We start from the raw sequence: 24,850 nt of genomic DNA on the forward strand, positions 1-24,850 counted from the left end.
CAGACGCAGCCCCATACAGACTCCCTCCTGGTGAGGAACTAAAGCCACCTGCCAACAGCCCACGAAGAACTAAAGCCTCTGCCCACAACCAGTGCTAATTTGCCAGCCTTGTGAGTGGGGCCCGTTGGAAACAGATCCTCCAGCCCCACGCAGGTGACTGCAGCCCAAGCTGACATCTTGACTGCAATTTCATGAAAGACCCCAGGTCAAATTCACCGAGTTAAATCACTCCTGCATCCCTGACTCACAAGAATTGTGAGATATTTATTATGTTGTAAGCCACTTAAAATGATTTTTTTAAAGCCAGGCTTGGCGGCACGTGCCTGTAGTCACGGCTACTCAGGAGGCTTGAGTCCGGGAGTTCAAGGCCAACCTGGGCAACATAGTTAGAAACAAAACAAGGCCAGGCACAGTGGCTCACACCTGTAATCTCAGCACTTTGGGAGGCCGAGGCGTGCGGATCAACTGAGGTCAGGAGTTCGAGACCAGCCTGGCTAACATGGTGAAACCCCATCTGTGCAAAAATACAAAAATTAGCCAGGCATGATGGCAGGTGCCTGTAATCCCAGCTACTCAGGAGGCTGAGGTGGGAGAATCACTTGAACCTCGGAGGTGGAGGTTTCAGTGAGCCGAGATCATGCCATTGCACTCCAGCCTGGGCAATTGAGTGAGACTCTGTCTCAAAAAAAAAAAACAAAAACCAAAAAACAGTTTTTTATTTTTTCTTTAAGTTTGGGAGAAATTTGTTATGTAGCTGTGGATAACTAATACAAGTTCTAATTCCAAAGTTCTAATGCTGATGAAGGTTTAACTGACTGTGGTCTTAAGAAAGTCACGGAAGCACTCTCTGGGATTCGGTTTCCTCCCCTGCTAAATAATAATCTAAGCTGATTTCTGAGTCACCCTTAAGGTGAATAATGAACCATGGCAGCTGGGTGCAGGGAAAGCTCTGTGTGGAGCGGAACTCCTGGCACACACAGGCAGGTTCCTGGCAAACCGGCACCATGTACCTGTCAGGATTTCAGGAACATTTCATTGGTGCATCCAATCTACCAACACATAAAGACCTAATGTAGGTAACAATAGCCCACGATCGTCACTGAGTATCACTTAAGTTCCCTGCTCTGTGCCAAGATACCCCCGAAGTAGGGGGACCTCTGCTCATACCATTAGGTTCACCAGAAATGCCTTCCTTACCCCACAGCTACCGCACCTATCCCTTACCCAAAGCCATCTCACCTGCCTCTGAAGCTTCCTCAGGCAGCTCCAGCTAACACTGCCCTCGGGACCACCCACAGCAGGAGAAGCCTCAGGTATTTTGGCAGAGGCGTGCTGGTCAATGTTTAACAACGTTTAATGTTTTCTCTGCAGAGAAAAGGCCTTTCTTGACTTCTGTGGTGTTAAATACGTCTGCCGTAGCTGGTTTAAAGCTACCAGCATTGCATCCCTAAGAGCAGAATTGGACAAAGATACGCACGATCAGTCTCCCGAGCCAATACCAGCTGCTGCAGCGCAGCCCTGCGCTTCTGACTCTTTCTTTCTCACTGTCCTCGTGATTCCTTTGAAATATCCCTGGAAGCTGCCCTTTCCGCATTCCCAGCATTTCTCCCTCAGCCCAGGCCTTCATCCCACCTGGACTATTGCAAGAGCCTCTTTCACCTTCTGTCTGCCTCCAGATCCTCCTCACCCCCATCCTTCCTCCACACCACACAGCAGGAAGTTCCTATACCATCGCCTCAGGGCACCAGGCCCTCTGTCCTCAAAATCCTTCAAACCCATGGTTTTCAATGGGAAGGTCAAAGTTGTTGGATATACAAGCTCTTAATGACAGACCCTTGTTTATATCTCATCATCACACACACACACTTGGCCCCAGGGGACTCATCTGATTCCTGTAGCCTAAATGCCTTCCCCAGTCTCTAATCCCACTCTTCCCTCTGGGCTCATGGGCATTATCCTCTTCCCCTGCTAAGCATTCCTCCCCCCTCCCGCCCCTGCCCATCTCCACATTCCACTGGCGTTTTGCCGAGAGTTCACTCCCCATGGGGAAGCACCACCAGTCCTGCGCAGCGCTGACCTTCTCTCCTCTCCCTGAGCCACAGGCTCCTTGAGGACAGGACTGTGTGGCAAGTCGCCCATTCTTCAGTGCCTGGCACAGTGTCCGGCAGTGGGAGAGCCTTTTGGGATTTAGAGAGGGGGAGGGCAGTAAGGAGGTCAGTGGCGCGAGGCCGTGGGAATGGGGCAGGGCCAGAGACTTCTCCCACCCTGACGCCTAGGACAAGGCTCCTGGCAGAGGGGAGTACAGGTTATGGAGGCAGGGGTGTGGAAAGAGGGGAGCAGGCAATGGAGCCTTCCAGGACCCTCTGGAGTGGCTGAAGTTCCCGGGACCACCATGAATGCCCCACCTGTTTTCTCTGTCCCTCTCGCAGGACTGAATGTGCCACCCTCAATAGTTTGGTTCTATGTCTCTTACGTTGCTTTAAATTGGATAATTGTGGGCTCAATACAACCCTGGTGGTCACATGTTAAAGGCTCCGGGCCAGGCTCTGACCCCAAGGAACATTCAAACTGAAGCCACTGATCACATGGACAGTGTCTTAGATTTCAGGTGGCTTTCTTCAAATAATTGCAAAAAAATGCCCTTGGCATGTCAGCTCTGCTCCAATTATTAGGAGAACTGGGCAAGCCTCTTTGTTCCAGTTGGGTTTTCCATCTGAAAAAGACAGTTTGTAACCAGACGATCAGCTGTATCTTTGACACTATGACTCTAAGCCAATGCCCCCTCTCTGTGGCTTAATTTCCTCACCTATGAAAGGGAGCTTATAACATCTGCCCACCTCAAAGGGCTGTTTAAGATCAAATGAGATCATGGACATAAAATTGTTGTTCTAAGCTGTAACTGTGAAATATGGGTTATTATTTGTGAAATTCAATTATTGCATTATAAGTATTTTATAAACATTCCTGGGTGATTTAAGTAGATTGTAACATGATTGTAGGCATCACGGTGAATGCTAATTTAGGAGAAAAGCAAGAATACATTAAAGGCAGGTCCTCCTAAACAGGGACTTTCCCATGGCTGAGCCAACTCAGAAACCAGACATCTGTGGGGGGAGCTGTGGACAAGCATGGCAGGCCTGGCCTGAATCAGTAGTTTACATGATTGTGTTTAATTCTCCAAGATTGACACAAAGGATTGGACATTTAAATCCAGGCATGCCTGTTCTACGGCTTGTCCTGAATGTTCAGTCAGCCTTTCAACAGATATGCTGCAGAGAATTAGAGTTACTCACAGCTGTTTGCCTTTCCCAGGTAGAGCATAACTAGGCCACTGTAATACTTAAAAGCCTCTTCTTTCCATCTTTGCTATTATTATTATTATTATTATTATTCAGCTCTACAAAAATAAGGTCAAGATCCAGAAGTAAGCCAGATCTCACTTTGATCTTTAAGATCATGGCCGCACTCTGCCCAGCAGCCTTCATCCTCATGTCTCCAAGCACAATAAATGTCTAATTAGGAAATCTTTATAGCATCCTGGAGAATTGGTATACCTGGAGTGACTGAAGCCACAGGCAGCATGAGGAGTCCAAGTCATGCCATGGCCTTTGCCTGAAAATGATTGCCGACCTTCTCCAAGCTGCCAGTCGAGGAATGGCGTCCCCTGTAACTTCGCTTCAAAGGTAAGAGTGACATAGAGATAGACCAATCGGCAAAGGCGCTTTTGCAGGTGATATAGGACATGCAGTTTCTATTTGCCATTCTATTTGATGTTTAGAATCACAAGTTACATCCTGAGCAACTCACTTTTTCATCAGTGTACAATGACGTGATCTATACAGGTGAACAGAAACAGACGGCCTATCCACAGGTTGCCATCTGTGTTGCAGTAACATCAAAACCCTGGTGACTGAGATAATGAGCAAGAAAGAACCACTTTCTCCTTTTCACCATCCCAAATGCAAGAGTTAGCCTAGGCTTCCTGTCCACTGACCACAGGTCAGGAACATCCTCTTTATATCTAGAAGGGAGCCCGCTGGAAAATAGGCATGAAAACAAAGCCCCCAGTGCTTCTGTGAAGGGATTAAATAGTATTATTATTAACAACAATATAGGCCGGGCGCGGTGGCTCACACATGTAATGCCAGCACTTTGGGAGGCTGAGGTGGGTGGATCATGAGGTCAGGAGTTCAAGACCAGCCTGGTCAAGATAGTGAAACCCCATCTCTACTAAAAATACAAAAATTAGCCAAGCACAGTGGCAGGAGCCTGTAATCCCAGCTACTCAGGAGGCTGAGGCAGGAGAATTGCTTGAGCTCAGGGGACAGAAGTTGCAGTGAGCCGAGATGGTGCCACTGAACTCCAGCCTGGGTGACAGAGTGAGACTCTGTCTCAAAAAATAAAAATAAAAATAATAATAATATGTTGTCATTATTATTACTGTAAAGTCATTGATATTTGTATATTAATTTATCTAAAAAGTCCTTTTCTAACGATTGATAATCTGCTACTATAGCCACACTAATTGGTAAAACATTGAATTACTTCCATATCTATTAAACAGCCACCTGTTTACCCAAACCTCACTCCAGTACTCCTTCTTGTGTCACCCAGCTACCAAGGGTCTCCTCTGGGAGCACCCACTACACACACCTGTCCAAGATTCAGCAATCAAAGAGTTAACAGCTGGCTAAGCAGTGGCCCCAGGACCCATTGGCCAGTGCCATCGCCAGTGTCCACTCAGACTGGTGGGTGTCCACGCCACGCTGGTCATTCCAGGTTTCACCGCCTCCTCTCCCTGTCTGCACTGACAGGCTGAGGGCAGAACACCCTGCAGAGCTCCTCTGCGCCCCGCACGCTGTTCTCCGGCTCTGCAGCGGCCTCAGTGTGTGCACACAAGTCGGACGGCCCCAGAACAGCCACGGGGCAGACGCCGAGTGCCCTTCTTCAGTTGTGAGGGAGGAGTGGGGAACCTCCTCAGTGACTAGCACTTAGATGTGACCTCCTTCCCCTTGGCTGAGCCCCAAAGCCCCATGTTGGGTGCCTCTTAAAAACCAGAAATAATAACACCTAACAGCCATATGGGCAAGTATTTAACCTGCCGTCTGTATCAGTTTCCCTCTGTTCAATCCAATGGAGAGGGATAATGACCTATCTTAGGCTTAATTAACATCTGGGCCCTGCTGCTGGGAGATTCCCAAACCCAAGTCTCCCTGTAATTGCAAACCTTTATTTCTTTGGGCACTTTGATGACAGCCACATAATGGGAGCTGTGGCCCCAACCCCACCCACTGCCTCATACTTGCCAACTGCCAACCTCCCTCTCCACCTCCGCTGCCTCTCTCTGTTACTCTCCTGTCTACCCGCCCTCCCCCAGGACTGCTTACCCATAATCCCCTCTGCCTTGTGCCATTCTGCAATACGCAGAATCAGGAGACCAGGACTCCAGCCCCAGTTCTACCTGTTACTCTCCGCCACCGGAAACCCACACCTTTGGCCCAGCACTTTGTTTCCATACGGTAGGTTCTAAACACTTAGTGGTCGCTTTCCTTTCTCCTCCATTTCACCCATTAACCCCCAGATCTCTCAAATCTGGAAACTGAGTTACTAATACTGCTCTCTGCCTGCCTCGTTGGGTGATTATGAACATCAGGAAAGAAAGCATCTGAGAGCATCCTTCAAAAGTTAAAAGGTACCACATACACAGAAGAGCAACCTCCTCAGAAGAAAGGCTTGGAGGCCAGACTATGTGGCTCACGCCTGTAATCCCAGTACTTTGGGAGGCCAAGGCAGGCAGATCACCTGAGGTCAGGAGTTCAAGACCAGCCTGGCCAACATGGCAAAACCCCATCTCTATTAAAAATACAAAAAAATTAGCTGGTTGGTGGTGGGTGCCTGTAGTCCCACCTACTGAGGCAGGAGAATCTCTGGAACCCTGAAGGTGGAGGTTGCAGTGAGCCGAGATTGCACCACTGCACTCCAGCCTGGACAGCAGAGCGAGCCTTCATCCCTTCCCCCACAAAAAAGAAGAAGAAAAAGAAGAAGAAAGGCTTGGAGGGCTGGTGGGATCACTGGCTAGACACAGCCTCCCAGGGTGACAGTCCCTTGGCGAGGCTACCAAGTCGAGAGTCTGGCCTTTCCTAATGCAGGTCCGAAGGAAATACTTGGTCTCCATCTTCAAGATGTTTTGGGGGAAGCAGGAATCCCAGGAAGCAATTAGAAAAGGAAACAGCAGGCTCAGCTGCTGTGTGGTTAGATTCTATCCCTGGCATGCTCCCTAATTCTGCTGAGACCCAATCCAAGCCTGACCTCCAGGCTCCTCCAGGAGGACAGCAATGAAAATTCCTCACATTTGTACACTTTTCCGTAAAAGGTGGCTTAGCTGTATGATGTCCTTTGAATTGCACTATGTCGTAAGGTAGTATAATTAGCCCTATTTACAGTTGAGAGCATAGGACCTCAGAGAATCACACCACCTTGTGCAGTGTCACAGGAGAGCCTTGTAGGACGGGGCTGAGCCCAGCCTCTGAGTCTGAATCCTGTGCTTCTCCTCCAGCTGCTGGTGAGCCTCCAAGAAAGATGCAGCTTGCCTCCTTTGCTTTCTTTTGTCTTTCCTCCCTTCTTTTTGTTTCTTGATAATGATATCTTTATTTCAACTATTAACAGATTTATTCCTAATGTTATCAGAAAATAATAATTATAATAAAATTACGCTGTATTCCATGAAAACCCATACCCGTAAATTTCCCAGATAATCCTGCTAGGTACCATAAGCCTTTCTAAAAACACCATTTTGAATTGAAATATCTCTAAAAACGCATTATGCAATCCTTTACTTTTTAATCAGGTTAGTTTATTGCAAATGTAACATGCTAATAAACAAAATAAAAATCCAAGCCAGGTGCAGTGGCTCATGCCTGTAATCCCAGCACTTTGGGAGGCTGTGGCAGGTGAATCACCTGAGGTCAGGAGTTCGAGACCAGCCTGACCAACATGGTGAAACCCCCTCTCTACTAAACATGCAAAAAATCAGCTGGGCATGGTGGTGGGTGCCTGTCATCCCAGCTACTCGGGAGGCTGAGGCAGGAGAATCTCTTGAACCTGGGAGGCAGAGCTTGCAGTGAGCCGAGATCGTGCCACTGCACTCCAGCCTGGGCGACAAGAGCGAAACTCCATCTCAAAAAAAAAGCAAAAAAACACAAATCCAAATATTACCATATATTATAAAGGAGGTAAACTTCTTGAGGATGGAAACCCAGTATTTCCCCAGGACCCTCATAACCGAAGGCCAGACTTTGGACCAGAGTGGCCCCACCAAGCAACTGTAAAGGTCCACCTGCCCTGCCCACCTTCCAGGCCAGCATGAAGCATTAGCTAGTCCATAGAAGTGTTTCTGACAGCGGACAGTGGCTCCTCTGTCACGCATCTCAGTGGGGCCATGGCAGGGGGTGGATTCACTTAGAGGCTTCCTAGAGCGTGCAATGAGCGCTCACACCTCTATGCAGGTCTCCCTGTCATCTGGAAAGCAGGTGTCTAGGCTCCCTGGCAAAAGGCAGCTGAGGCCTCCGGGAAAGAAGAGCACAGGCAGCTTCCCTAGGGTGGCTGGGTCTGACGAGGAAGTGGAGTGGGAGGCCTGTCATGGCCAAGTTTCTGATCTGCCCTGCACACCGGAGAAAACCAGACGACCCACTCTGCAGCTCACAGCGCAGACGGAGGAACGGTGCAACGGCTCGCAGGAAGACAAGTCTCAGAAGAACTTTCCAAGAATCACAGCTGTCCTTCCAGGGGCTGGGCTGTCCCGGGAGAAAGAGAGATCTGCTCCTAAGGGCCGTAAGAACTGAGGGACCGCCCCTCCTCCCAGTGAAAGACAGTCCAGCTCCAGCGTTCCTTCTAGTCTCGAGCTCATGTGATTTTCAGCGAGTTTCTGAGAAGTGACTTGGGCTCTGGGCACCGACCTATATTTAAGCAGCCCCTGGGACCATGTGCAAGCCGAGTGATGAACACCGACACAAAGCATAAATAAATGATTTCCCCATGACCCTTCTAAAGCCTTCGTCCATATAAACCTGAGCCAGTGGTCATAAAATGAAGAGAGGACAGGAGAGTAGGTACTTTTACTGTTTCGGACAAGATTTGAATCTCCAGGCCTGGCATGGTGGCTCACAGCTGTAATCTCAGCACTTTGGGAGGCTGAGGCTGGAGGATTGTTGGAGCCAAGGAGTTTGAGACCAGCCTGGGCAACATAGTGAGACTTCCATTTCTACAAAAAATAAAAAATTAGCCAGCCATGATTGCACACACCTGTAGTCCCAGCTACTCAGGAGGCTGAGGCAGGAGGATCACTGGAGCTTAGGAGTTCAAGGCTGCAGTGAGCTATGATCACATCACTGTACTCCAGCCTGAGTGACAGAGCAAGACCCTTTCTAAAAAAAAAAAAAAAAAAAAAATGAATCTCCAGTGTACATGCAGACTTGGATGAGTAGGCCTGCCCCTCCACCTGTGGCAGAGTCTGCACACTTCTTCTCCAAGCCCATTTCTCCATTTCTCTTTCCTTCTGAGCACACAGCTAGACTACATTTCCCAGCTTCCCTTGCAGTGACATAAAGCCAGGAACTGAGTTCTGGCCAATGGAACGTGGGCAGAAGTTCTGTGTATCCCTTCTGGACCTGGCCCATTAAAATGTTCTAAATGATAATACACATTCTCTGTCCACTGGAGGACATTCTTTGGCCAGATGCAGATGTCCCAGAGAGAATTCCAAGACCTTAGAATAGAGATAAACACATTTTTTCTGTAAAGGGCCAGATGTAAATATTTTAGGCTTCTGAGCTACACAGTCTTTGTTGCAACTGCTGTCAGACTGCAAAAGCAGCCATAAATACATAGGTAAATGAGTGTGACTGTGTTCTAGTAAAACTTCATTTACAAACAGCTGGCATGCCCAATCTGGCCCATGACTCTTACCCTAGGAGATGGTGGAGCCACAATGTAGGAGCCTGGGTCTCTGAATGAATGCCTGGCAACCAAGAGTATTCACACTGACTCTTGCATAAGTGAAAACTAATCTTTTATTATGTCAAGCCAGTAAGAGTATGAGATTTATTAAAGCAGCTGGTAATCTCTACCCTAGTTAATTATACTCACCATATTCCATTTTTTTTCTGATGGCCAAGTGCGCAGGTCAAGAAATGGACCAATGAGGAAGAAAACTTGAATGTTTTTCTGAAATGGCCTTTAAAAGTACAGGGCTGGAGAGAGGTTGCAGGTAGGAGATTTCCAAAAACACCTCCCCACCACCAAAAAAAAGTTCTGGAGAATGACGCTTCCTCTAGAACCTTAGTCAGGCAGCTTTGTGACTCCAGGCAGAGCCTCTGAAGAGACCCACTTTGATGGTTAAAGAGAATGAGCATCTCCTCTGTGAAGCCCTTTGTAATCACCCTCCCTCCCTCCCTTGGGTGGGTTGGCTGCCCCTCCACTAGTTTCCTTCAATACTTTACACATAAACTGACCACGCCTTTATGTTGGATTGGTCTTACACGCTTTGTCTTTTTCTGCTGAATTACAAGCTCCATAAAAGCAAAGACTGCATCTCGTCTCCCTGCCCCCTACCTTATCCCTTAATCTTACCCCTTCCCCACACTCTCCCACCTCCCTCCAGAACCAGCACGGTGCTTGGCACACAGTAGACCTTGGAAATGTGCCTTCAGTGAAGGAGAGAACAGAAATGAATGAATGAAGACACACGCAGGTTGACAAAATTGCCTAGGTTACAGGGAGGTGGCTATATCATTTATCATTTATCATCAAACTGGGACACCCTGAGAGTGAAAGGCAGCTCTCCTGTAATTATGTGAGAACATCAGGCATAAACCAGGACTGTGCTGAGCAAATGAATCCACAGTCATCACAGCAGTAGGCATCTTTGGACCATGGTCTCCAGCAATACAGAGCATTCCCAAAGGGAATCAGTGGTTTCGATTTGTATAATCACATTTAATATTAAAAACAAACAAAGAAGAAAACTCAGAGCACAATGGAAAGGAAAGGATGATTGATCTGAAGGGTGTTTTGGCAGAGATCTGGGAGGATCAGCATAGCCCTCTCATTGCGCTATGAGTTTTCACTGATCATTTCACACCAACGCCAAGCACAATAGGTTGAGTTGACAATACAGCTCATATCCACCCTAGAGCACAGTCCCAGGCATACCCACAGAAACATACACACACACACACACACACACACATACACACACACACACACACCACCGTTCTAGCAGGATAAGAGGATTCCACATGTTCTTGTGTATATTCTCTCTGCATATGTCTCCAAGAAAAACCTCAGAACCTCCACATTTCTAGAAAATAATCAGTCTGAAGAATTACTTTCAGAGGATGTGTGTCCATTTCAGGGGCATCTAGGCATCTATTTGAGAGGTAAATGAAATCACAATTGCAAATATTTGTGGAAAGTTTTGGGCAGTTGTGCGTGTGTGTGTGCTTGAGTATAGAACACTAATCACATCAGTAACACTGATACGGGCTGATAATCAAATGCTGACTAAATGAATCCCATTATATGGAACAAATAAAAATGCAGCCAGAGAGCACAGGGCAGCTGCCGTGCTCTCCTGCCACAGCTGAGGGAGGAGACTGGGCTGGAGATGGCCATGTAGCCCATGTGGATATCGAGCATTTCGGATGGAAAGTTAGCCCACAATCTTTCCACATGAAGCCTGCCATTCAAATACCCACCTACTGCTTCCTACTCTTAATAGATTACTTCATTTTTTTCGGGTTTTCCCACCTTGGGCCATGAGATATGTTTCTGAAAATCTTCCTACCCGTGGGCACACTGGCAACGTGGGCGAGCCTCACTGAAGCTCACTCAGCCAGACTGTATTCTTTCCGTGTGAATACTCCAGCAGCAACCACTCCTTTCCTGTACCGCACTTTACGAGGCACCTGCTGGTCCAACATTTAGATTTTGAGCCTAAACACCACCTGAGAGAGAGTTTGATTAGGTACTACCATCTCTATTTCACAGAAAGAATTGGTGCCAAAAGGAAGCCTGCCCAAGGTCAAAGAGTTAATATGTGGGAAAACCAGCGCGGGAACTGGGTCTTAAGTGCCTTTCTCCTTAGCTGTACCTTACAGTCTCACCCACAGGAATATTTCTCCCCTGCTCCTCCGCCATCCAGCCCCCAATTCCATGTTTGTCAGGTAACGTTGGACACTTGCTAAGACCTGGGGCAGAGGAATGGAGTGGCAGATTTATCGTATATGACTGGAATCTGTTTTGATCTCATCAGTGTGGACACCACCAAAAGGATCTGACCAGCCATGGACTCTATAAATTTCCTTCATCTGCAACCACTGCTGCAGACATAAGAGAGGGAAAGCCTCATATACCTGGGTGTGTCTGTGCATCTCTTTCAGACAAGCAGCGTGGTTTGGTGCAGACACAAACAGTAGCACTGAATCACATGCTGGTCTTTCGAAGAGATGAGCTCCTCTACTGGAAATCAGGTGGTGAGCACCAGTGAGGGTTCCCCTAGGAATCAGAGCCACTGCGGGCAAGTCGACATACAAAGATGAAGGCAGGTTTCTCCACAGGGGAAGCCTTGGGGGAGGACAGACAGAAGCTGCGGGTAAGGAACTGCTGATGGTTTTGTAGATCTGTAAATGGTACCTGGGAATCATTGGCAAGCCCTGAACTGGAACACAGAACTGAGAGAGTGCTGATGTAGGACCCAGCGTCCCTACCCACCCTCCCTCCTTGAACTCATGTGACCTTGGAAACTTCATCTTCTCTTTCTCTGGGCAGGAGTTCAGCTGCAAGATTGGAACCCTTAGGAATGTGGCTTATGTTGTTAGAAGAACATCTACAAAGTGATTAAAAGTACTCCCTGCACTGAAATATTTGCTACTGCCCACTCTGGCCTCCTCCCATCATGGTGCCTAAAAATAGCCTTAATATTTGGCCTTTTAGATCTCAAAGACTTTTAATATTCAGGAGTCCCCTACTAAACTGTCAGGTCCATGGAAAGGTCATTTAGGCGAGTGTCTGGGATATTCACTGTAGACTGAGGAACAATAGCTTGAGGTGGCAAAAGTGGAGACTCTACCAGCGTGAGAACGGGGAGAGACCTGAGATTCACACACATACAACTGACCGGTGTCCCCAGGGCAGTGGGGCTCCCTGCATTGTTGCTGAGTGTCTGAAAGAGGGCAGTGTGGCATCTTAGAAAGAGACTGGGGAAAACAAAACCTGGGTTCTAATCCTGGCTCTGTTGTAAGCTTCCTGTGGCACACGCATAAGTCCTTTCCCCTCTCTGGGCCTCAGTTTCCCTATCTGTAAAATGAAAGGATTGTAACCAAGGGGTGATGAGGTTGTGTCTGGCTCTCAGGATGAAAGAGGGTACAAGATTTTGAAGTGAGCTGGTGAGTCATGATTGGCTGATCCTGGAGCAGAGGGTAGGGAGACTCCCCAATCATCAGCCAAGACCCAACTGTTTTAGAGAAGGAATCCAGGGTGGGGGTGAGTCCTGGAGCAGGAGGAGCCTGCTGCAGGACAGACAGGGAAGCATTCCCAGGCCAACAACTCACTCTTCTTCCCAGACTTCCTCAAGTGGGTCTTGGTCTCCCTTGCCAGAAGCCCCAAACACCCGGCTGCCAGATGCCCTCGTGGCCTCTGATCAGATGCTTAGGTTCTGCCAAGTTTCCTTGGACAGCACCTGGGTTGCCTCCATACTAACTTATCCCCACCGTAAAGGATTCAGGGAAAAGAGTGTAGGACTTGGAGTCAGGGGACTGTGAGTTCTGGTCCCAACTTGCTGAGTAATCTTAGGCAAGTGATTGCACTTCTCTGAGCCCTAACTTGGCCCTTGGATTCAGTGCCAGTTCCCGTTTCAGAACCCACCATGGCCTCTAAGTTTTGAGGTAATGAAAGGGATATCTACCAGGTGGTTCCTGGCTTGGCCAAGGGAATGTCACTTCCAAACCAGACGTTGGTGAAGGTCCAGGAACGTAGGTCCCGAAGACTAGCTCTGTCCTCAGTTTCTAGCCCATAGTCAGAGGCTTCTTCTGTTTTGTCCTGCTAGGGAAAGGGGGAAGGGAGAAACACTCTTGACCTTAACCTTGGCTTCTTTACGTCACAATAGTGAAAGTCTTGCTATTGTCTGACACAAGGCACCCATTTACCTGTTAGGATCCAGGGGATGGAGAGTGGAAGTGACTTGACTGACTCACACACTGAGGAAGTCTGGGGCACTCCAGGCCTGGACCCGTATCTCCCTGGCTTTCTGCCACACCGTCACATTGTTTGAGTCTTCACTGGGCACAATTTAGGGAGATTTGGGCAGTTAATTTGGGGCTGGGATGAGCAAGGATAAGACTCCAATTCCACTCAAAGTCGACTCCAAATAAACCATCCTTCTCCAAACCAGAACCACCCCTCCCTAGAAGGTCAGGGACATTCCAAGGAAATTCTTGGGAATTAAATATACCTCATGGAGAGTTGAGGAATTGAATGATTTCCAGTCTTCCCTCCTCACCAAACATATATCCTTGAAACCTTGGTTCCTACTTCTGGACAGTGACCTTGAGCTTGATTAGACCTGTTCTCCTCTCCTGGAGTGGAATCACTCCTTTACCCCTTCCTTTGCATTTCCTGAGTACCTACTAGATGCCAGACCCTGTGTTAAGTGTGGCAAATCAGAGCTGCCTGAGACATACGCCTGTCCTTGAAGAATTCAGCCAACCAGGAAGGACACAGATGATTCATAACAATGATACAATTGCAAGAGCTTCTCCATGCACAAAATAGACCCACTCTTCTAGGATGGGGTCTCACCACACCAGATCCCAAGGGTGGGGGCAAAAGAGGACAAAGTTCCCCTGGGGGCTGCCACCCCACCCACCAGCAGCGTTCTCCCCAGGAAGACAGACGCCCAGCCTCCTCACCTCCAGCGTCATGCATCCAGTACATATTCATTCACACTTGGTTTGGGGAATGGGGGGGTTGGTGAACAACATCAGAAATAGTTCTCATCAAGCATCTACCGTGTATGAAATGAGGGAATACAAACAAGGGGGAAAGTAAGGGGAAATCCAAATGCCAGTTTCTGCCATCCCAAAGCTAACAATTTATTTATATGCCATAAAAACTGGAGGCCTAGGCTGGGCGCAGTGGCTCACGCCTATAATTCCAGTACTTTGGGAGGCCAAGGTGGGCAGATCACTTGAGATCAGGAGATCGAGACCAGCCTGGCCAACACAGCGAAACCTCACCTCTACTAAAAATTTAAAAACATAGCTGGGCGTGGTGGTACACACCTGTAATCCCAGCTACTTAGAGGCTCAGGCAGGAGAATCACTTGAACCCTGGAGGCAGAGGTTGCAGTGAGTGAAGATCACACCACTGCACTCCAGCCTGGGCAACAGAGAAAGACTCTGTCTCAAAAAATAATAATAATAAAATAACTGGAAGCCTATTAAACGCGCATCAGTCTAGGAGTTTGGACCCATGGGTCTTGGTCCCTGAGCATGCCCTGGAATTACAGGATTGGTGCTGGCTGATGCCTATGTGTTTGGTTTGATTTTCCCTTAAAGCCTGGGCTATCTTTTCTTTCAGGCAATATAAGATCTCAGCTAGGTTTGTGGAAAGGAGAAATTCAGGTGGGGAGCTGGGCCATAGGGGAATGAGGTGTGAAATGGAGAAACGGGATGGGCTAGAGATGAAGAGAAGGGGAGAAGAGGAAGCCTTCAGAAGTGTCACTCCCCATGGGGGTTAGAAACAAGGTCCTTTTCGGGTACCACCGAGCAACTCAAGAAAGAGGAAGGAAGGAGTGCCAAGTTCCAGGGCCATCTTCTCACCATTCAAACCACCAAGACGATGGTTAGTCAAGGCTGCTCCAATTGGGTCACAAGAGCTTTGGAGCCAGCAGTGGAGGTTTGGTCTAGGGGACACTGGGCCTACGCACAGGGATGAGCCAGAAGGAACAGAAACGGCCCCGGCTACTGGTAAAGCCAGATCCAGGTGTGGCTGCTGTAGTTTGGATGTGTGTTCCCCCAAATTTCATCTTGAAATTTGATCCCAGTGTTCGAAGTGGGGCCTAATGGGAGATATTGGGTCATGGAGGTGGATCCCTTATGAATAGATTAATGCTCTCCCTATGGGGAGATGGAGGCAATGAGTGAGTTCTCTCTCACTCACATGACAGCAGGTTGTTCAAAAGAGCCTGGCACTGCCCTTCTCCCCTTCTCTTACTTCCTTCCTCTTGCCATGTGATTTCTGCTCCAGTTCACCTCCTGCCATGAGTGGAAGCAGCCTGAGGCCCCACCAGAGCAGAAGCTGGCACCATGCTTCTTGTACAGTCTGAAGAACCTTAAGCCAAATAAACCTCTTTTCTTTATAAATCACCCAGCCTCGCTGGGCATGGTGGCTCATGCGTGTAATCCCAGCACTTTGGGAGGCCAAGGTGGGTGGATCACTTGAGGTCAGGAGTTCAAGACCAGCCTGACCAACATGGTGAAACCCCGTCTCTACTAAAAAAAAAATACAAAATTAGCCGGGCGAGGTGGAGGATGCCTGTATTCCCAGCTACACGGGAGGCTGAGGCAGGAAAATCACTTGAACCTGGGAGGTGGAGGTTGCGGTGAGCCAAGATCATGCTATTGCACTCGAGCCTGGGCAACAAGAGTGAAACTTTGTCTCTGAATAAATAAATAAATAAATATAAATAAATCGGGGGCACCCAAGATGGCCAAATAGGAACAGCTCCAGCCTCCAGCTCCCAGCCTGAGTGACACAGAAGATGGGTGATTTCTGAATTTTCAAGGTACCAGGTTCATCTCACTGGGGTATGTCTGACAGTCGGTGCTTGTCAGCGGGTGCAGCCCAACCAGCGAGAGCTGAAGCAGGGCGAGGCATCGCCTCACCTGGGAAGCACAAGGGGGAAGGGAATTCCTTTTCCTAGCCAAGAGAAACTGAGACACGCAACACCTGGAAAATCGTGTAACTCCCACCCTAATACTGTGCTTTACCAAGGGTCTTAGCAAATGGCACACCAGGAGATTATATCCCACACCTGGCCAGGAGGGTCCCACGCCCACAGAGCCTCCCTCATTGCCAGCACAGCAGTCTGAGATCTAACTGCAAGGTGGCAGCCAGGCTCGGGGAGGGGCGCCCGCCATTGCTGAGGCTTAAGTAGATAAACAAAGCCACTAGGAAGCTCAAATTGGGTGGAGCCCACTGCAGCTCAAGGAGGCCTGCCTGCCTCTGTAGACTCCACCTCTGGGGACAGGGCATAGCTAAACGAAAAGCAGCAGAAACCTCTGCAGATGCAAATGTCCCTGTCTGACAGCTTTGAAGACAGCAGTGGTTCTCCCAGCACGGAGGCTGAGATCTGAGAATGGACAGACTGCCTGCTCAAGTGGGTCCTTGACCCCTGAGTAGCCTAACTGGGAGACATCCCCCACTAGGTGCAGACCAACACCTCACACCTCACACCTCACACGGCTGGGTACAACTCTGAGACGAAGCTTCCAGAGCAAGAATCAGACAGCAACACTCACTGTTCAGCAATATTCTATCTTCTGCAGCCTCCACTGCTGATACCCAGGCAAACAGGGTCTGGAGTGGACCTCAAGCAAACTCCAACAGACCTGCAGCTGAGGGTCCTGTCTGTTAGAAGGAAAACTAACAAACAGAAAGGACACCCACACCAAAACCCCATCAGTATGTCACCATCATCAAAGACCAAAGGCAGATAAAACCACAAAGATGGGGAAAAAGCAGTGCAGAAAAGCTGGAAATTCAAAAAATCAGAGCGCATCTCACCCTCCAAAGGAACACAGCTCATCGCCAGCAACGGAACAAAGCTGGACGGAGAATGACTTTGATGAGTTGAGAGAAGAAGGCTTCAGTCGATCAAACTTCTCAGAGCTAAAGGAGGAACTATGTACCCAGCGCAAAGAAACTAAAACCCTTGAAAAAAGAATGGAAGAATGGATAACTACAATAATCAATGCAGAGAAGACCATAAACGAACTGATAGAGATGAAAACCATGACATGAGAACCACGTGACAAATGTACAAGCTTCAGTAACCGACTCGATCAACTGGAAGAAAGAGTATCAGTGATTGAAGATCAAATGAGTGAAATGAAGCAAGAATAGAAATGTAGAGAAAAAAGAGTAAAAAGAAATGAACAAAGCCTCTAAGAAATATGGGATTATGTGAAAAGACCAAATCTACGTCTGATTGGTGTGCCTGAAAGTGACGGGGAAAATGGAACCAAGTTGGAAAACACTCTGCAGGATATTATCCAGGAGAACTTCCCTAATCTAGTAAGGCAGGCCAACATTCAAATTCAAGAAACACAGAGAATGCCACAAAGATACTCCCTGAGAAGAGCAACTCCAAGACACATAATTGTCAGATTCACCAAAGTTGAAATGAAGGAAAAAATGTTAAGGGCAGCCAGAGAGAAAGGTCGGGTTACCCACAAAGGGAAGCCCATCGGACACAGCGGATCTCTCAGCAGAAACTCTACAAGCCAGAAGAGAGTGGGGGCCAATATTTAACATTCTTAAAGAAAAGAATTTTCAACCCAGAATTTCATATCCAGGAAAATTAAGTTTCATAAGTGAAGGAGAAATAAAATTCTTTACAGACAAGCAAATGCTTAGAGATTTTGTCACCACCAGGCCTGCCCTACAAGAGATCCTGAAGGAAGTACTAAACATGGAAAGGAAAACTGGTACCAGCCATTGCAAAAACATGCCAAAATGTAAAGACCATCAATGCTAGGAAGAAACGGCATCAACTAACGAGCAAAATAACCAGCTAATATCATAATGACAGGATCGAGTTCACATATAACAATATTAACCTTAAATGTAAATAGACTAAATGGTCCAATTAAAAGACACAGACTCGCAAATTGGATAAAGAGTCAGACCCATCAGTTTGCTATATTCAGGAGACCCATCTCATATGCAGAGACACACAAAGGCTCAAAATAAAGGGATGGAGGAAGATCTACCAAGCAAATGGAAAACAAAAAAAAGCAAGGGTTGCAATCCTAGTCTCTGATAAAACAGACTTTAAACCATCAAAGATCAAAAGAGACAAAGAAGGCCATTACATAATGGTAAAGGGATCAATTCATCAGGAAGAGCTAACTATCCTAAATATATATGCACCCAATACAGGAGCACCCAGATTCATAAAGCACATCCTTAGAGACTTACAAAGAGACTTAGACTCCCATACAATAATAATGGGAGACTTTAACACCCCACTGTCAACATTAGATCAACGAGACAGAAAGTTAACAAGGATATCCAGGAATTGAACTCAATTCTGCACCAAGCGGACCTAATAGACATCTACAGAACTCTCCACCCCAAATCAACAGAATATACATTCTTCTCAGCACCACATTGCACTTATTCCAAAATTGACCACATAGTTGGAAGTAAAGCACTCCTCAGCAAATGTAAAAGAACAGAAGTTACAACAAACTGTCTCTCAGCCCGCAATGCAATTAAACTACAACTCAGGACTAAGAAACTCAATCAAAACCACTCAACTACATGGAAACTGAACAACCTGCTCCTGAATGACTACTGCGTACATAACGAAATGAAGGCAGAAATAAAGATGTTCTTTGAAAGCAATGAGAACCAAGATACAACATACCAGAATCTCTGGGACACATTTAAAGCAGTGTGTAGAGGGAAATTTATAGCACTAAATGCCCACAAGAGAAAGCAGGAAAGATCTAAAATTGACACCCTAACATCACAATTAAAAGAACTAGAGAAGCAAGAGCACACACATTCAAAAGCTAGCAGAAGGCAAGAAATCACTAAGATCAGAGCAGAACTGAAGGAGATAGAGAGACACAAAAAACCCTCCAAAAAATTAATGAATCCAGGAGCTGGTTTTTTGAAAAGATCAACAAAATTGATAGACCGCTAGCAAGACTAATAAAGAAGAAAAGAGAGAAGAATCAAATAGATGCAATAAAAAATGATAAAGGGGATATCACCACCGACCCCACAGAAATACAAACTACCATCAGAGAATACTATAAACACCTCTACGCAAATAAACTAGAAAACCTAGAAGAAATGGATAATTTCCTGGATACTTACACTCTCCCAAGACTAAACCAGGAAGAAGTTGAATCCCTGAATAGACCAATAGCAGGCTCTGAAATTGAGGCAATAGCCTACCAATCAAAAAAAGTCCAGGACCAGACAGATTCACAGCCGAATTCTACCAGAGGTACAAGGAGGAGCTGGTACCATTCCTTCTGAAACTATTCCAATCAACAGAAAAAGAGGGAATCCTCCCTAACTCATTTTATGAGGCCAACATCATCCTGATACCAAAGCCTGGCAGAGACACAACAAAAAAAGAGAATTTTAGACTAATATGCCTGGTGAACATCAATGCAAAAATCCTCAATAAAATACTGGCAAACAGAATCCAGCAGCACATCAAAAAGCTTATCCACCATGAACAAGTGGGCTTCATTCCTGGGATGCAAGGCTGGTTCAACATATGCGAATCAATAAACGTAATCCAGCATATAAACAGAACCAAAGACAAAAACCACATGATTATCTCAATAGATGCAGAAAAGGGCTTTGACAAGATTCAACAGCCCTTCGTGCTAAAAACTCTCAATAGATTCGGTATTGATGGAACATATCTCAAAATAATAAGACCTATTTATGACAAACCCACAGCCAATATCATACTGAATGGGCAAAAACTAGAAGCATTCCCTTTGAAAACTGACACGAGACAGGGATGCCCTCTCTCACCACTCCTATTCAACATAGTGTTGGAAGTTCTGGCTAGGGCAATCAGGCAAGAGAAAGAAATCAAGGGTATTCAGTTAGGAAAAGAAGAAGTCAAATTGTCCCTGTTTGCAGATGACATGATTGTAAATTTAGAAAACCCCATCGTCTCAGCCCAAAATCTCCTTCAGCTGATAAGCAACTTCAGCAGACTCTCAGGATACAAAATTAATGTGCAAAAATCACAAGCATTCTTATACACCAGTAACAGACAAACAGAGAACCAAATCATGAATGAACTCCCATTCACAATTGCTTCAAAGAGAATAAAATACCTAGGAATCCAGCTTACAAGGGATGTAAAGGACCTCTTCAAGGAGAACTACAAACCACTGTTCAGTGAAATAAAAGAGGACACAAACAAATGGAAGGACATACCATGCTCATGGATAGGAAGAATCAATATCGTGAAAATGGCCATATTGCCCAAGGTAATTTATAGATTCAATGCCATCCCCATTAAGCTACCAATGACTTTCTTCACAGAATTGGAAAAAAAACTGCTCTAAAGTTCACATGGAACCAAAAAAGACCCTGTATTGCCAAGACAATCCTAAGCAAAAAGAACAAAGCTGGAGGCATCATGCTACCTGACTTCAAACTATACTACAAGGCTACAGTAACCAAAACAGCATGGTACTGGTACCAAAACAGAGATATAGACCAATGGAACAGAACAGAGCCCTCAGAAATAATACTACACATCTACAGCCATCTGATCTTTGACAAACCTGACAAAAACAAGAAATGGGGAAAGGATTCCCTATTTAATAAATGGTGCTGGGAAAATTGGGTAGCCATAAGTAGAAAGCTGAAACTGGATCCTTTCCTTACTCCTTATACGAAAATTAATTCAAGATGGATTAGAGACTTAAATGTTAGAACTAAAACTATAAAAACCCTAGAAGAAAACCTAGGCAATACCCTTCAGGACATAGGCATGGGCAAGGACTTCATGTCTAAAACACCAAAAGCAACGGCAACAAAAGTCAAAATTGACAAATGGGACCTAATTAAACTAAAGAGCTTCCGCACAGCAGAAGAAACTACCATCAGAGTGAACAGGCAACCTACAGAATGGGAGAAAATTTTTGCAATCTACTCATCTGACAAAGGGCTAATATCCAGAACCTACAAAGAACTCAAACAAATTTACAAGAAAAAAACAAACAACCCCATCAAAAAGTGGGCAAAGGATATGAACAAACACTTCTCGAAAGAAGACATTCATACAGCCAACACACACATGAAAAAATGCTCATCATCACTCACCATCAGAGAAATGCAAATCAAAACCACAATGAGATACCATCTCACACCAGTTAGAATGGCAATCATTAAAAAGTCAGGAAACAACAGGTGCTGGAGAGGATGTGGAGAAATAGGAACACTTTTACACTGTTGGTGGGACTGTAAACTAGTTCAACCATTGTGGAAAACAGTGTGCCAATTCCTCAAGGATCTAAAACTGAAATACCATTTGACCCAGCCATCCCATTACTGGGTATATACCCAAAGGATTATAAATCATGCTGCTATGAAGACACATGCACACGTATGTTTATTGCGGCACTATTCACAATAGCAAAGACTTGGAATCAACCCAAATGTCCATCAGTGACAGACTGGATTAAGAAAATGTGGCACATATACACCATGGAATACTATGCAGCCATAAAAAAGGATGAGTTCATGTCCTTTGTAGGGATATGGAGGCAGCTGGAAACCATCATTCTCAGCAAACTATCGCAAGAACAGAAAACCAAAAACCACATGTTCTCACTCATAGGTGGGAATTGAACAATGAGATCACTTGGACACAGGAAGGGGAACATCACACACCGGGTCCTATTGTGGGGAGCGGGGAAGGAGGAGGGATAGCATTAGGAAATATACTTAATGTAAATGACGAGTTAATGGGTGCAGCACACCAACATGGCACATGTATACATATGTAACAAACCTGCACATTGTGCACATGTACCCTAGAACTTAAAGTATAATAAAAATAATAATAATGTTTGGATAATAATGGTTAAAAAAAAATAATAAATAAATAAATAAATAAATAAATAAATAACCCAGCCTCGGGTATTCCTTTATAGCAATATTAAATGGACTAAGACAGTGGCCATGTGCAACAAGCCTGGAGCAGAGAGTGCAGAGCGCCCTGGGCCGAGCACCCTCCTGGCTGCCTGGAGCCCTGAGTAGTTGCCCATGTGTCAGCCATGGCTCCTACCCCAGCAGTCCCTGCACATTTCTAGCTCTGTCATGCATCACTCACCAGCAGATGCTGGACTACTGATGCATACCACACAGAGGAAAGAGTTCTACTTATTAAATTACTAAATCCTGTTAGAAAAGACAGCAACTTGCTCCTAATAGAATTTGCATGTTTCTCATAATCCTTGGCAACTCCAGTGAGATTTTTAAATCTCCAATGTGGTGCCAGGGGTAGATTCTACCAACCAGTGGTCTCTCTCTTCACAGGCAGAACCCTCAAAAACAGTTCTGTCCCCTGGGAAAGCATTGTGCTTTCTTAGTGTAACAGAGCCTTTTTAATTTGTTTAAAATCTGTTCTGCTGACTGTGGGGCAGCGAGAGGTGTTTCTTTAGGGAAACCACGTATGTGCACACACACGTGTGTGTGGAGGGGGTTCTCTGAAGCTGTAATAGTTGGGAGGGTATGAAACACTACTGTTTATTTTATGCCATTTTATTCCTCCCACCTTCCTGCTCACATATGCAACAAATGGTAGAAGTGAACCTGGGATGTTTGTGCTGTGAGAAGTGGATGAATGCCTCCTCCCCGACTCACACTGCCTCCCCTGGGCGACTGCACGCCGCCGGAAGCCACTCTGTTTCTCATGCAGTCAACACTGCATTGTTGAACGTGGAGCATGACCTAGGCTGGGAAAGAATGTGGAAAGTGTCTCACTGCATTTAAAGTACCATCAGGTTAAGTCATGAAGAAACAAGAGCCTCACTTTGCAAGAAGGAAAAGCTAAATTTGATGAGTAAACCAGACTTCAGGTGTTTTCTGGAAGGTGTATTTTAGCTAATGACTTAGCTTTGCTTTTGTTGCTCCATTCTTTTCCCTCTGAGCTCCAAGAGCAAAGTAGTTTTAGGGTCTTTCTTTTATTTTCATTCAAAACATCTCTTCTTACTCTAGTGATATCATCCCTGGAAGACTGAGAAGCAAGAAGAGGTGAATCACGTGTCACCTTCGCATCTCTTCTAGAATTACATCAGTCAGAGCTCCGAGGTGCAGTGGGGATTGATGCCAAAAAGCAGAGGGGAGGAAGGAGAGATGGGGAGGGCACAGACGGAGGAGGAAGGGAGCTGGCTCTTTCCAGCCTGCTTATTTTCTTCTTCCTTCTCCTCAGCCTTCAAGCCCCCCTTCCTATTTATAAATCACGTAAGAGGAAATGTCAGACTTTAAAGAGACGGCTGCTTTATATTTATTGATGGTGTTGGTTTCAATGCCATTTGCCTGAACTTTTGGACCAATCACCACATGCCTATCAGTCACAGATGAAAGCCAACACTGGTATTCTCACAGGACACTGACACTAGATAAGAATGAAGATGCACAGACCCTGCCTGCCTCCCAAGTATTAGCCATATTATCTTCACTCTGTCTCACCTCTTCATTGGTTTCAAACAGCAGAGGAACTTGGCTATGCATGGGAATAATTTCAAATGTGAAATATAGTCACACAGGCTAGTGATGACCCACACAGCCCTCTGCGTATCAGGTGAGTGCACTGGTGTGGAAGGGCTGGAATGGGTGGAAGGGCTGGGATGGGTGGAAGGGCTGGGATGGGTGGAAGGGCTGGGATGGGTGGGTGGGCTGAGACTGGACTTTCCTGGCCTCTCTCTAGCTGGGGTTTTTAATGTCATTCAATGATTTGTATCTGAGGTATCAGGGAGAGGGATCGGGGCTCACAACCAAGCCAAAATACAATAGATTCAAAGGCCTGGACCTTGTCTAATGCCCTTAAGAAGAGACTGAATTTTTTTTTTTTTGTAATGTTTGTAATGTTTTCCACTCAGCCGGGTGCAGTGGCTGACGCCTGTAATCCCAGCACTTTGGGAGGCTGAGGTGGGCAGATCATCTGAGGTCGGGAGTTCGAGACCAGCCTGACCAACATGGAGAAACCCAGTCTCTACTAAAAATACAAGATTAGCCAGGCATGGTGGCGCATGCCTGTAACCCCAGCTACAGGAGAATTGCTTGAACCCAGGAGGTAGAGGTTACGGTGAGCTGAGATCGCGCCACCAAACTCCAGCCTGGGTGACAAGAGCGAAACTCTGTCTCAAAAAGAAAAAAAAAAGATATATATATATATTTTTTTTTCCACTAGCCCCCTTTGCTTTTCTTTCTTAAAGATAGTTCTATGCCTGAACCATTCCCGTTAATTAGGAAAAAAATCTTTCACCCCACTTTCCTCTATGGTTCAGTGAATTCCAGACTCCTTAGGATTTCTAGGTCTAGCTGCTTGGAACATATTTATGATGAAAACAAAGCAAAGTGGCCTCAGGACACCAGGGAAGGCCAGGAGTGAGATCCATTTCTGCAACACAGGAAGAGAGGCCCGAAGGGGCAAAAGGAAAATATAATTTGCAGAAGGCACAGTTTTGGCAGCATCTTATTACAACTTCCAGCTGATCGGGTGTAGCCAAACTAGAGACATCTGTTTGGAGTTTACAACAGAAACAAACACACAGAAAGCATGAAAGCGCTGAAACATGCACACCCAGACCGCGCTCTAACAGCTCCTCTCCACCTCGACCTTCGCGCTATCCCCCCACCGGGTCACGCTGGGTTGTAGAAGGGAAGGAAATGGGCTCTGCAGCCTGCCCAGCCACCCGCCCACCTGCACCATGACTCACTCACACCAGGATCGGAACTTGTCAACTTTTCTCTCTACTTGGTTTTCCTCCCAGGAAAAACAGAGATGGCCCCA

The 24,850-nt window shown here is 46.3% G+C and overlaps 2 long non-coding RNA genes across 9 annotated transcripts in view; one reads left to right on the top strand and one right to left on the bottom strand.

Moving 5' to 3' along the window:
• The window catches only part of LOC105470810 (uncharacterized), a 185,463-nt gene that overhangs the window by 143,493 nt on the left and 17,120 nt on the right, over window positions 1-24,850 (bottom strand). The window lies entirely within an intron of this gene.
• LOC139361823 (uncharacterized) lies at window positions 15-23,171 on the top strand. Of its 3 annotated transcripts, none has more exons than XR_011619513.1 (3): window positions 15-153; window positions 3,534-3,683; window positions 23,053-23,171. It is a non-coding gene; the product is annotated as an uncharacterized lncRNA (long non-coding RNA). The 3 variants fall into 3 exon arrangements; XR_011619514.1 differs by lacking the exon at window positions 23,053-23,171 and adding an exon at window positions 7,506-7,585; XR_011619515.1 differs by lacking the exon at window positions 23,053-23,171 and adding an exon at window positions 3,779-3,916.

This window comes from Macaca nemestrina, chromosome 2 (assembly GCF_043159975.1).
Source record: "Macaca nemestrina isolate mMacNem1 chromosome 2, mMacNem.hap1, whole genome shotgun sequence".
Taxonomy (NCBI): domain Eukaryota; kingdom Metazoa; phylum Chordata; class Mammalia; order Primates; family Cercopithecidae; genus Macaca; species Macaca nemestrina.